The sequence below is a fragment of the Chamaea fasciata genome, unplaced genomic scaffold (genome assembly GCF_029207755.1).
Source record: "Chamaea fasciata isolate MVZ Bird 193981 ecotype frontalis unplaced genomic scaffold, bChaFas1.0.hap1 SCAF_2, whole genome shotgun sequence".
NCBI lineage: Eukaryota > Metazoa > Chordata > Aves > Passeriformes > Sylviidae > Chamaea > Chamaea fasciata.
This window is the reverse complement of record NW_027094087.1, coordinates 80,876,515-80,888,624: the sequence shown is the minus strand read 5'-3', so window position 1 is coordinate 80,888,624 and position 12,110 is coordinate 80,876,515. Positions and strand designations below refer to the sequence as shown.

At 36.0% G+C, this 12,110-nt stretch overlaps 1 protein-coding gene across 1 annotated transcript in view; it reads left to right on the top strand.

Annotated features, from left to right (window-relative positions):
• The window catches only part of NALF1 (NALCN channel auxiliary factor 1), a 443,602-nt gene that overhangs the window by 160,919 nt on the left and 270,573 nt on the right, over positions 1-12,110 (top strand). The gene's annotated exons all lie outside the window — the stretch shown is intronic.

The following is a 12,110-nucleotide window of genomic DNA, read 5'->3' as shown; positions in this document are numbered from 1 at the left end:
TGTAATTTCGCACATTTTATTCTGATACTCCTTTTGTAATGTTATTTCAAAAGATAAAATAAAAGTTTTCTTTTTAATTATGACTTCCATGAGTTGATTTTTTTTTTATTAACCCCAGCATAAGTAGAAAAAACATAATCTCCCTTTCTTTCAGTAACTCAAATTTGGTCTTAGCTGCTCTTTTCTCGTGTTCCTCTTTCAACCTCTTCTAAGATATCCCAACAGCAAAATATCTGTATTTAGAGAGCAATGAATATCAAATAGCAGAAAGAAAATTAGTGATCACAGGCTAAATCCTAATGAATCTATTGGGAAGGCATATGTATCATAGAGGTATTAATGGTGTAAGAAATATATGTGTGTTTACATATATATGTGTGAAGAAAGAGAGAGAGAAATTTTGCATATTGATCAGTTAAAAGGAAGAGGGAGGAAAGAATGTAAGCTTTGGAAGAATCTCTCAGTATCATAGGTAAACTCTTAAACTTATTTTGCTGTCCTTCTCATGCAAATGTCATGTAAAGTATCAGTGGTGAGAAAAACTGTTTACAGTACAGTTGTATCCATAAAATTCAAGATGTTTAATTGAATGCTGTCCCTAAAAGAAAAAAAAAAAATTGCTGTGAACTTCTGCTTTTTCTACAAAGCCCCTTTGTTATGTCATCTTTGGCTGAAATTTGTTAAAGTTAAAAGTCAATAGGGTACTGATTTATTCTGAGGAAATATAAATCAAGGATAATATTGTCTTTGCAAACAAACCATTATGCTAAAAAAAACCAAACACACACACACACACAAAATCCATGCAAATCCTTATGTTTATTTTTCTATTTGGGAAATAGAAAACACTGAAACACTTTATGCTGAATACTCAGGATAAAAACCAAACTAATCTTTTAGATGTAAAAATTCTAGGAGAATATTTTAAATGCTTAGAATGTGCTGAATTTCCTCTTAAAGGAGCTTACTTTAGACATAAATGCTAACTTGCTTCGAGTAACACAATTACTGCAACTGGGAAGACTGCAAATGTTCTTCAAAATTCATGGATTGATAAAGGAACTCCCACCCTGAAAAGTTGCAGTTCTGCAAGGAGGCAGAGCATCACTTTTCTGCTGCTGAGACTCAAAGCTTGAAGGAGCTGGTGGTGTAAAACAGTACCTTGTATTTTGCTGATAAGAAATGCAAAAAGTCAATAGACAGGGTAGCATGGCATATCACACTGGGACTGTAGAAAAAATAAAGCAGAAATTACAAATGGGGAGGGAAGGGTGTAACAAAACAAGCAGAGCAGAAATGGGAGTTCTGAGACTTGGTGAACAGCTAATCAATAACAACAGAGCGACTCAGATTTGTCAGAAACATGAAGTGTCTGTAGAGTCTAGGGTCAGTGTTCTTTCATATCTGTTGCTGACCCATATATTTTATCTCTATTTACTCAATGTTTAGAATTAAATAAAAACTACTCGGACTTAGCTTGTGTTTGATTCATAGCTAAAAGTTTGGGTGACATTTTTAACCTAGTTGTTCTTTTACTGTCCCTTCCATGTGTAGGACCTGATTGCAGTATTAACAGGCTAGAAAATTTGATGTGAATTAATTTTAAAGCAGAATAAGCCTGCTAGTGTCCTAGAAAAGTGTGTCCACAATTCTTTTTGTGGGTCTTGTCTACCAAGCTTAAGGCTAGCACTTCCTTTGCTTCAACTGTGTGGTCTAGTAAACATTTATTCTTCCTGATTTATTTGGGAATTACAGTTGACTGAGTGTGCATTTAGCCAAAGAGAGAGAGAGAGAGAGAGCCTTCATTCAGAATGAAAGCTAGCTTCATGTTTTATTTGTAATCCTTAACTGATTACTGCATTATTTAGTGGCATGAAAACACTGATATAACATATGTGCAAAGTGATCTTATTTCTTCAGTTTTGAGGAAAAGGTTGGAGGGGTTTTTGGGGCTTTTACTTGGGTTTTCTACTTTTTGGGGAGGGGGTTGGGGTTTAGTTTGGTTTGTTTGTTTGTTTGTTTGTTTTAGTGGAAGAAATCTTATTTTTAGCTGCAAGTTCAAATTAAGTGTACCTTGACTTGTATAATGCAATTGACATGGTCCAGCACAACATCCTTGTCACTGAACTGGACGGATAGAGATTAATGGACTATTGGATGGATAAGGTATTGTCTGGATGGCCAAAAATTTTTTTACCTTTTTCCAATGGAGAAATTGAAGAAGTCCAATTTTAGCAAATACACAATTTAAATATAACTTAAACAAGAAGAGAATTAAACAATAATTAAAAGTATGAATTTAAATGCTTAGATAAAATCTACTAGAGACAAGTAATTTGTTTGCAACTTCACTTCAGAAAATCACTTTATGCATGTAATATATGAATGGAAAACCAATTTGCTAATTGTACAACTTCATTTAACTTTCCTGTAAACTTCTTTTCAGGTATACATCAGCTGTCTAAATAGTAGTTGAAGATGGGGTTTTTTTTAACAGCTCTTTAATATTTTCTTACTGGCTCCTGAGGAGCAGAGTTAGACAAAGACATAATTTAGGAATTGGGAAAAAGACTGTTGTAGGCCTTGAGCCAGCAAGCGTGTATGTTTGCATTAAATTCTCTGCATGTGGGGAGCTCTGTTACACTGCAAATCCTGTTTAAGTGTAGAAAGCTAATCACAGTCCTGTATGTGTGAAGGAATTAGACCTTGTTTTCCCACTGAGGTTAAATTCTACATTTTTTCTCTGCTAACTCAGGTTCTATTAGCTTTGAAATATTTTAGATTAAGCTTTGCCTCAGGCATGTGGTAAGCAAGGTGATTTACCTTCCTTTATTTGTCATTGAAGCAGTGAAGGGAAATAATGTATGATCTAGAAGTTATCTTGCTGCTTAATAGCTTGGCAAGGTTATGCAATATGTAAATTACCCAAAAGTAGACAAATTTTTCCAAGCAGCTGCAATATATATATATATATATATATATATATATATATATATATATATATATATATATATTCTTATTTACTTTCCATTCAGGAATTCAAACTTCTAAAAGGTCTTTATTCCAAGGTCTACAATGATGAATTTCAAGTAAAATTATTTCCCTAGGTCAGCTGCAGCATCTCTGTTCAGAGCACCAGTCTCGGCTCTTCTCAGAACTTCTTTGGTCTTGAGAAACCTCTTGAGTGCCTTCTTTCTGACTCTTTCATCCAGGATTTGGCTTTTAAAACAGAAATGAAACAACCTGCATCCAGTGATCATTTCTCAGTCTCTGAATGATTTTCCTTAGAGGTAAATTCTGCCTATTAGAAAACAAACTTCTGTCTCCTGACACCTGATAAAAATTTGATTTTTCATTGCTTCTATGCAGTCTGAGTTTTAATGTGTTAACAAGACAGGGTGCCAGATGGTTTTGGTTTTTCTGTTTTTGTTTTTGGTGTTTTTTTCTTTGTTTATTTTTGTGGGGGTTTTTTTAATTTTGTTTGTTTCATTTGTTTTGTTGCTTTGTTTGGTTTGTTTTCTGTTTGTTTGTTTGTTTGGTTGGTTGGTTTGTTATGTCGCTTTGTTGGGGTTTTTTGTTTGGTTTGGTTTTTGGTTGGTTGGTTGGTTTTTTTATCCAGGTAACCTAGACTTTTTTAGGTGAAGTTCATTATCATGTAATTTTACCTCGAGACATTGAGAAGGTTTCAGAATCCTCCAATATTTTCCAAGTAAGTAAAGAGAGTTAGGGCACCTCCACCCTGTAGATATCAAGTGTAAAAAGTCTTGCTGTAAAATACAGCTTTGATGGGAGCTGTTGGGTTGTTTCCATTACTTTCCCACACAACAGCCTCTGCTCTTATTTCCTTCTGACATCTTAGACAAAGCATACTTAAAGTGGCAGCAAAATGATTCTCTAGTAATTTAAAAATAGACTCGATTCATATTGGAGAATCTTCCTTAGAGTTATTCTATCATGAAATGCTTTATTTCCTTTTGTTGAAAGAGCTTTGCCTCAGGCTTGTTTAAGGGAAGTGCTCTTATGAAGGCAAGGCATGCTGTACAGGACATGCAGAAGCCTCTAGAAACCCTTGTATGAGCAAATATTTTCAGGGAGAGAGTGCCATACCTCTGTGCTACTCTTCAGCAATTTGTGGGGAAATGTTTCAGTAAGTAAAGACATTTTATCAGTGGTCCTCCAAGTTCCACAACCTGGAACTAATGAAAAGCTCCATTAATTTCTTCAGTGTCTAAATGAATGGAAATGAAGGAAGATTAAAAACCTATGAAAAAGTAACAATTTGACAAAGATATGAATACAAGAGTTTTTTCAGCAATGGGCTGGCACAGCAATGGGTGGATGGATGGCAAATAAGAAACCTTTTTTGGCATGGTGTGCGTTTGATGCTAAGAGAGCAAAAGGTCTTCAGGAGGAACAATGCAATTTCTGACCATTATAAACAATGCGTGGTGAAACTGAACTGGGAGGTAAATTGGCTGCCTTCCAGCCATCCTGCAGGTCCTAGCAATTATTTGGTTTCTAATCCCAGCTTTCCTATAAAACTTTCCACTCTCTTATCCATATAAGTATCAAATGAATTACTCACATTACATGAAATTAGCCTCAGCATGGAATCAACCTTGTTAATTTTTGCCTCTCATGCTTATGATTTTGACTCTTAAATAATATTAAGTGATCAAATTATAACATACTGAATATTTCATATATCAGTGTATCCTCTGAGTCTGTCCTGGTGATATTTTAATTAAGAAATTTTCATAATTCATTGGTAGAATAGCCAAGATGTTGCTAGCAGTACTTTAGAACTTTTAAAAGTCACTGTCATCTTGTAGGAGCACAGATATCAGATGAGCTTTTTTTTGTGGCAACCTGGAAGGTTAACTACTAAATCTGATCAGAACCCTTTTTCTGGAAAATTTTATATTATTAAAAAGTCACATGTTTTTAGGCCGAAAGGTACATCAGGATGTCCCTCATGCACCCGTGCTCCAAGAAGAGCCAGCTGTGAGGTCAGACCAGGTTTCTTGGGACTTCGCCCAGGAGGGCCTCGGAGCCCTTCAAGGGCTGGAGCCTGCCACACCTGGGCAAATCTGTCTCTGACTACTCCCTGCCTGTCCTCATGGGGAAAGGTTTCAGTACACAGCCTGAATCCCCCTCACTTCCCTTCATGCCTGATGTACCTTGCTCTGCCACACAAAGCTCTTGAAAAGCCCGTCTGCCCCTCTACATCCCTCTACACCCCCAGTAGGCACTGGGGTGGCTCTGATGTCGCCCTGAAGTTGTTTTTGCTCCAGGCTGGACAAGCCTCACTGCCTCAGAATCAGGGACAGTGCTTACAGGACACCCTCAGGTCCTGAGGGTTGTGAGGATGAACTCATTTCAGGTTATTGGTATCTTTCCCATGCTGGAGGGCATTAAACTAGCCACAGCATTCAGATGTGTCTGGCAGTGTGTGCTGGGCAGAGGCCACAAGCCCTTCCCTGAGCTCTTGGCAGTGCTCCTGCTGAAACAGCCCTGGGTGACAATGGACATCTTTTATTCCAGGGTTCACTGGTGGCTCCTGAACAGTTCCCAGGGTCCCAGTGTCAAAAGCCTGCCTGAAGTATATAAAATACATTCCTGGTGCTTTCTTTGTCCACAGATGTAGTCATTTTAGGACATAAGGCAATCAGATAAGATTTGCATGATTTATGCCTGGCAAATCCATCCGGACCATTCCAAATCATCTTGTTCTTCTTGTATGAAATTAGTAGCTGTGCCAAACCAGAAGAAGGAAGGAGTACAGAGAAACAAATTCTGGCTTTAATGACATGGGTAAATTCTGATTTAGGAAAGTGAGACGTAGCTGAAATTTTTGTTCTACTGATGTGAACTAAAAAATTTCTGCTGTGGATCAGGCAGCCCATGGACTTGAACTGGTAACTTTTTACAAAGTCATCCCAAGTACTCAGGAGGACTTTTGTTTACTGACAAGACTCTTTTTTTTCCTGAAAAATAGTTCCCTGCCAAATGCTGTTTTAACTAAAATTCTCAAAATGCCTGTGTTCCACTAAGCAAATATGATTCTGAAAACTTCAGAAGTTGCCCAGAAAAACAATTTCTGTTCTAGTTCTGTTCTCTGTTCAGTTTCTGTGAATGCTAAATGGATTTGGTATAATGACACCTAGTAGGGAAATTTTGACACAAGGCAGCAGTCACATAAAGTAACATTGACTTAAAAGGAGCCTGAAGCAGCATCGATTATGAGAAATAAATGTTCTTCTGTACAGTACATGTGCTTCCAAGTGGTTCCTGCTGAAGAGATCACAACTGCTTTAACATTTGCCGCAGCTGGGGTGACCCCATACTTCCTTGCTGGTTTATGTAGTCCTTCTATCTAAGCTGCAAGTTTCTCCAAAGAACTGAGGAGCAGAAAAGTATTTGGCCAATATATACTAAAGCTGTAGTATTGTGAAGGAAGGAAAATAAATGTGAAAAAAAAATTCTTGTCAAATATTTATTTTCAAAAGAGGGGTCATTAAAGAGTGATTTCAATTTAAAAACCCAAACACTTTTCACCAAAGCCCCCAAACTAGACTACTGCATAATAGATCTAAGGAAATCATGAAGTGACTTTTGCTGCCTGAGTAAATAGCAAGTTGTAGAAAAGAATAACTGTATAGTGGTAGTTGACTCAGGAAAAAAGGCAGTGCTTGTCAACACAAATCATAAACGTGAAAATAATATAAGTTTTATTGTCATTTAAATTGTGTGGACCAGTGAAGCTTTTTGAAGACGAACTGCATATTTCCTGGAAAAGGGTCAATGCTTGTTATTTGACATTTTTAAATATGAAAAATAGTAAGGAAATAATTTCAGGGATTTTAACTGAAAAAGTAATATGCACCCCTGTGTAGATGCACATGAAAGTTCTGGGTGTTTGAGTCACTGCTTGGGCTGCATGCTTTAGGAAATCTTGCAAACTGACAATAGAATTTTGGATAATGGATGTTCCATAAATACTTTACCTTGATGGGATATTTAAAATTGCCATTTAAAAACAATTTTTGGATGCTCTTCCATGAAGGATTTAAAACACTGCATAAAAATCTCACAATTGAAAAGAGCAAATAAATTAGCTGAACTGCATAGTCTTATTACTTTTTGATACGTAAAATAGTTTTGCAAATTTGTTTTGGCTCAGTATCTCTTTAGTTTGTCCTATTCTTGCAGGCACATTTTTATTATTATACTGTGAAATATTTTATGGAATGTTACAAGAGTTAACGTTCCACAGTCTTTCCAAACACAAAGTACACTAGATAAAGGGTCATTCTGCCTAGAATAAAATTGCTTAACAAATCTTTAGTGGCCTAAGTTTCAAAATTAGTTGCTACAGATCAGTTACTCTGTCCAATTGATACGGTGCTAGTGAAAAAGGGGAAATCATTCAGAACAACTTGCCTGCCTTGCCCTGCACACATGCTTGCCTTACTGAGAAAAGTAGGAGATGCACTGTTAAATATCTTTTAGAGTTCAGATTGCCAGAAAATCAAGCTATAGAAGTGCAAATGAAACATCAAATAATGTATTAAGAAATTGACCTCTACATGAAGCCTGGTCTTTTATCTTTTCTGTTCTTTTTTGAAATGGATAAAAGCAATAGGGTTCTATTAGACTCTTAATAGTCTTCCATCAATATAATTTGAGAAAAGCCAGTCTTTGCTAGCAAAGCAGATGATTCAGGTTGGTTCCCCTGTTTACTTAAAAAAAGTAATAAATCCAGAGGAAACAAACAAACAAACAAACAAACAACCCTCCTTTTGCATATTTTTGGAACACAGGTTTTTCTTTTAGAATGTTTTTTTAAGTGTCTAAGGAATCTGGACTGTCTGGCAAGTTGCATTCTCTTGTGTTTTAAATCCAGCTTTTCCCACAAAGGAATATGCTAACAGCATGAATACCTCCAGCTATACAGGTGTTCTGTAACAGATTTTTATCTATAGAGAAATGTACCTTGTGTTCAGCTGCCTAGCAAGATGGGAGACTCCGTAGTGCTTCATGGCATGAGCTGGAGCTGAGAAACATCGCTGTACAGGAAGAAAAGCAAGCCATGCTTATATATGTGCACAGTCAATTTCCTCTTCTTTCCCTGTTCTTTCACACCCCTTTCAACTTTGGAAAATGAGGTCAATGCAGACTCATGAAGTCATGCAGGAGGCCATGAGACAATATCTTGCTGTTGCTCTGCTTGTTATACCTGAGTATATTGGAAGTATAATTAATCATCTCATGAGGAAAGAGCAAAAGCATCATGATTACTCTCATCAGTCCTTAGAACATATTGTTGCCTCACTTTTCTTTTTAACATATGTTCATGTATGTGTATGATTTACTACATGGTAAATAAACAACTAAAAATATTTGGTCTAATTTTCTGCTAGGAAATTATGTTTATTGGTGGGAGAGAGGAAAAGGGAAAAGTGAAGTTGTTTTGTCTTACCCTGCAGAGCCAATAGAAACATAAGGAAGAGTCAGGAAGAGCAATTGGCAGGAAACAACATACCTAGAATCACAAAGAACAATTAATGTTGGAAAAGGACTCCAAAATCATTGAGTTAACGCTTAGACCACACACCACCAGGCCAACTAACCTGAAGTGCTTTAAGTGCAGTTGAACATTTCTAGGAATGTGACTCCATCACCTCCCTGAGCAGCCTATTCCAGTGTTTAACAACAGGGATGAAATTCTTCCTGATGTTTAACCTGTGCCTTCCCTGGCACAGCTGGAGGCTATGCCCCCGTGTCCTGTCGCTGGTTTCCTGGGAGAAGAGGCTTACCCCCAAGCATTGCCTGTGACTGTCAAGGAATTAAACAGGTCCTGCTGCTCAGCCAGGACCAATAATAGGCCCTGCTTTTCCTTGCAAATGTAAACCAGCACCCAAATCCCCCTATCCCATGGGATGCTTGAGATGTGGTAGGTGAACACCACCAAATAACTAAAAGCTGCCATGAAACTCTACACACTCTGGAGAAATAAGCATACATATCTCATATTCCTTTCTCTCCTTATGCTCTGAACCAGTTTTTTCATTTTACTCTGGAGTTTTGTGATTTTAACATCTTACATGAAGTTTTAAGAAATAACTTTGTTTTATACACTAAATTGCTTCCAACTTCTTTCTACAAAAATTGCGGTTTTTGCTGACTAATGAAGTTTGACTTGACTTAGCTTAAATTCTGAAAAAAAAGCCATAAATAATAGTAATTAACTAGTAAATTAGTAAGTCATCACACCAAGTCCTGACCTTCATGATAAGATTTTCTAATAAATGACATAGCAAGTATTACAATAATAAAAAGGGAGCCTGAGTATTCACTTTCATTTTAATCAGACAGCAGCTGAAAAATTGTTGTAATGGAATAAAGATGGTTTCATTCTTAATCTCTCAAGGTCCTCATTTCCCCTCATATCTTCTCAAACTCACTCCTTAAATCCCATATGCCAGAGGAAATATTCATATATTCACTATGTAATTAGAAAATTTCAGATCTCGTTTGCTTGTATAAAGCATAGTAATTAGCTCAGTAAAGGGTATTTCTTTTCTGCAGTTTTGATTGTTTTCTTTATGTGCTGCCCAAGTTTTACTGAAAAGCCCCAATATGCTTTGAAAAATTATATACCCTTTGAGTTCAGAAAACGTTTAGAAATGGGGGAAAATACACGTGCATACGTGTGTACAAAAGGAAGTAATATTATGAATCTTTGAAGGATTGCTGGAAGATTTTATTAGTATATTTGAGTTTATTCTGTCTTGTCCAATTATTGTTATTTTCTTTATAGATCATGTATCTATTTCATAGTAATGTAATTGAAAAATGCTGGAAGGTGAGAATATGTGGAGTGTTCACCTCTGTATATTTATCAACCAACTAAATATAAAAAACATATTGTGAATGATTTCATGATTCTTTCTTTAGAAGCCCTTTGACAGAAGGTCAAATACACAAGTTGTGGGAATTTTCCATAGCCAACCTTCATTTTAGTGCAGATGAATGAGTCCAGTGCCACTCCACCACAATAAAATAATATTAAAAAGTCAAACAAACAAGTGCGTGCAGCTTAGCAATAGTACTTTACATATACATATATATATATGAAAATATACTTCTTAGCTGTAAATTTTTTAAATGTAGATAAAAAATAGGCATTTTTTAATTGAGGGAAGACACCTGGTCTTGACTTACATTACTGCTAAGCCTACACGCTGAATCACGATAAATATAAAAATCATTGGCTTGAAAAGAAACTGGAATAAGTAACTCCTAATGTATGTCTGGTGTGTGACTCATAATCCAGTGTTTTCAGTATCTGTCTTAACCAGCTCCTCTGTTTCTAGAGAAGTGATTCTACTAGTGTCAAATAGTAAAAAAAGAGTATTTGATATTTAAATATTGAAGCCAAGTTTTCTATGGCTATCTGAGCATAACATCCACAGGGGAGTAAAAAATCCAGCAGGTGTTTGTATAAATGACAAAAATACTTACAATACTACCTGTTAAGAGCTATGGAAGAGAAATAGTTGGTATTTAGGTAGGACACATATGGTGACAACAGTAGCTTGATGTTAGCTCAGACCTAACTCTACATTTCTTTTATTTTGCAGTTGAAGTTGGTTAAGTTTCCTGCACAGAAAGATTACTTATGCATTAAAGCTTACAATCAGTGATTTAAAACTATTAAAAATATATATTTAATATATATTATGAAGAAAGGTGAATTTCTATTCAATGACTCTTATCAGTGATGCAGGCACTCTTAAAAGCATAAAATGTAGCTCACTGTTGTTGGTATGGCTTGGGAGACCTAGATTTTTGTGAAACAGGTGATGTGTTTTTCTTTGGAAAACACATTGAAGCTGTGCTGAAGTAAAAATTGGTCTATAAGTTGGAAAATACCCCAAACATTAAGTTTTAACTATTTTTTTTTCTTTCTTCCCCTCAATTCAATTCCTCACATAGACTATTTTCATGTCTATTTAAAATGTGAGCAGCATTCTTTTTAAAAGATTTTGTATCTCTTGCTAAGTCTCTGACAGCAACTCTTCCATAGATGTAAATTCCTTATGGTCAGAAGTCTTTTTTCTTTAGTCTGGTAAGTACAGTCTCAGACTTAATGCAATCTACTACCAGCTGTATTATTGTTTTATAATTTAGAGGCACTCCATCACAAGCTTTCAAATCTCCTTTTTTTGGTGACATTTAATGTGTCTGGCTATTTTTGGTTCAGAATAATGTGGTTGCATTGCCATCTTTTGTTTGAGGACTTAGTTCCTCATCCAGCCTAAAAGAGCCTTAGACATCTAGGTGGTAACTTTAGAATAAACAACTACTGATTACATGTCAGCTTCCATCCCATGAGGCCTCTGAAACGGGAAACCTGGACAGGCTGCATTGATTAATGCCTTTTGTTTTGTAGGCAAAATGTTTCAATTCTGCGCTATGTACCAGACGTGCATAAAATTGTGACTGAATAATTTTTTAAATTCCTCAAAAGTCCTCTCTGTTTTAACCGTTTGTAAAGGCAGAGTGGCATCTCTTCTTTCTTAGCATGTACTTAATTGAGCATAAATAAAGCATTAATGGCGTCACTCCATATCTGTAAATGCATAGTGAAAACCAAATGCAAGAAATACATTTTGTTAAAGCAGGAAACATAAATGCTGTAGAACTAATTTTAGAAGCTAAGTGTTCATTTTCAATGACCTCTGTTTCATAATTCTATAGTAATTATTTAAATAATGTCCCTGGTTATTTGGTGATTAGCACACTTTAATGATGAAAACATTCATTAATTAAAAATAAGTGTGTGTTTTCCTTATGGCATGGTTCTTCTCCCCTCCTTGGTTGGAATGGATTAAAAAAATGAAAAAATTTAGACAAGTACAAGCTCTGTGATTTATCTATCTGTCTGCTCTGTTCTACAGAACAGGCAAATGTTCCTGGTCTCCAATTAACTGCTTCTCTTTCTTCACATCTTTTTTACAACTGAAGGAAAAACCTCTGCTCTAGTACTGTCTCATGCTAAAATATTACTTGGTCTTAGGTGTGCTCCCAGTCTACATCTCTGT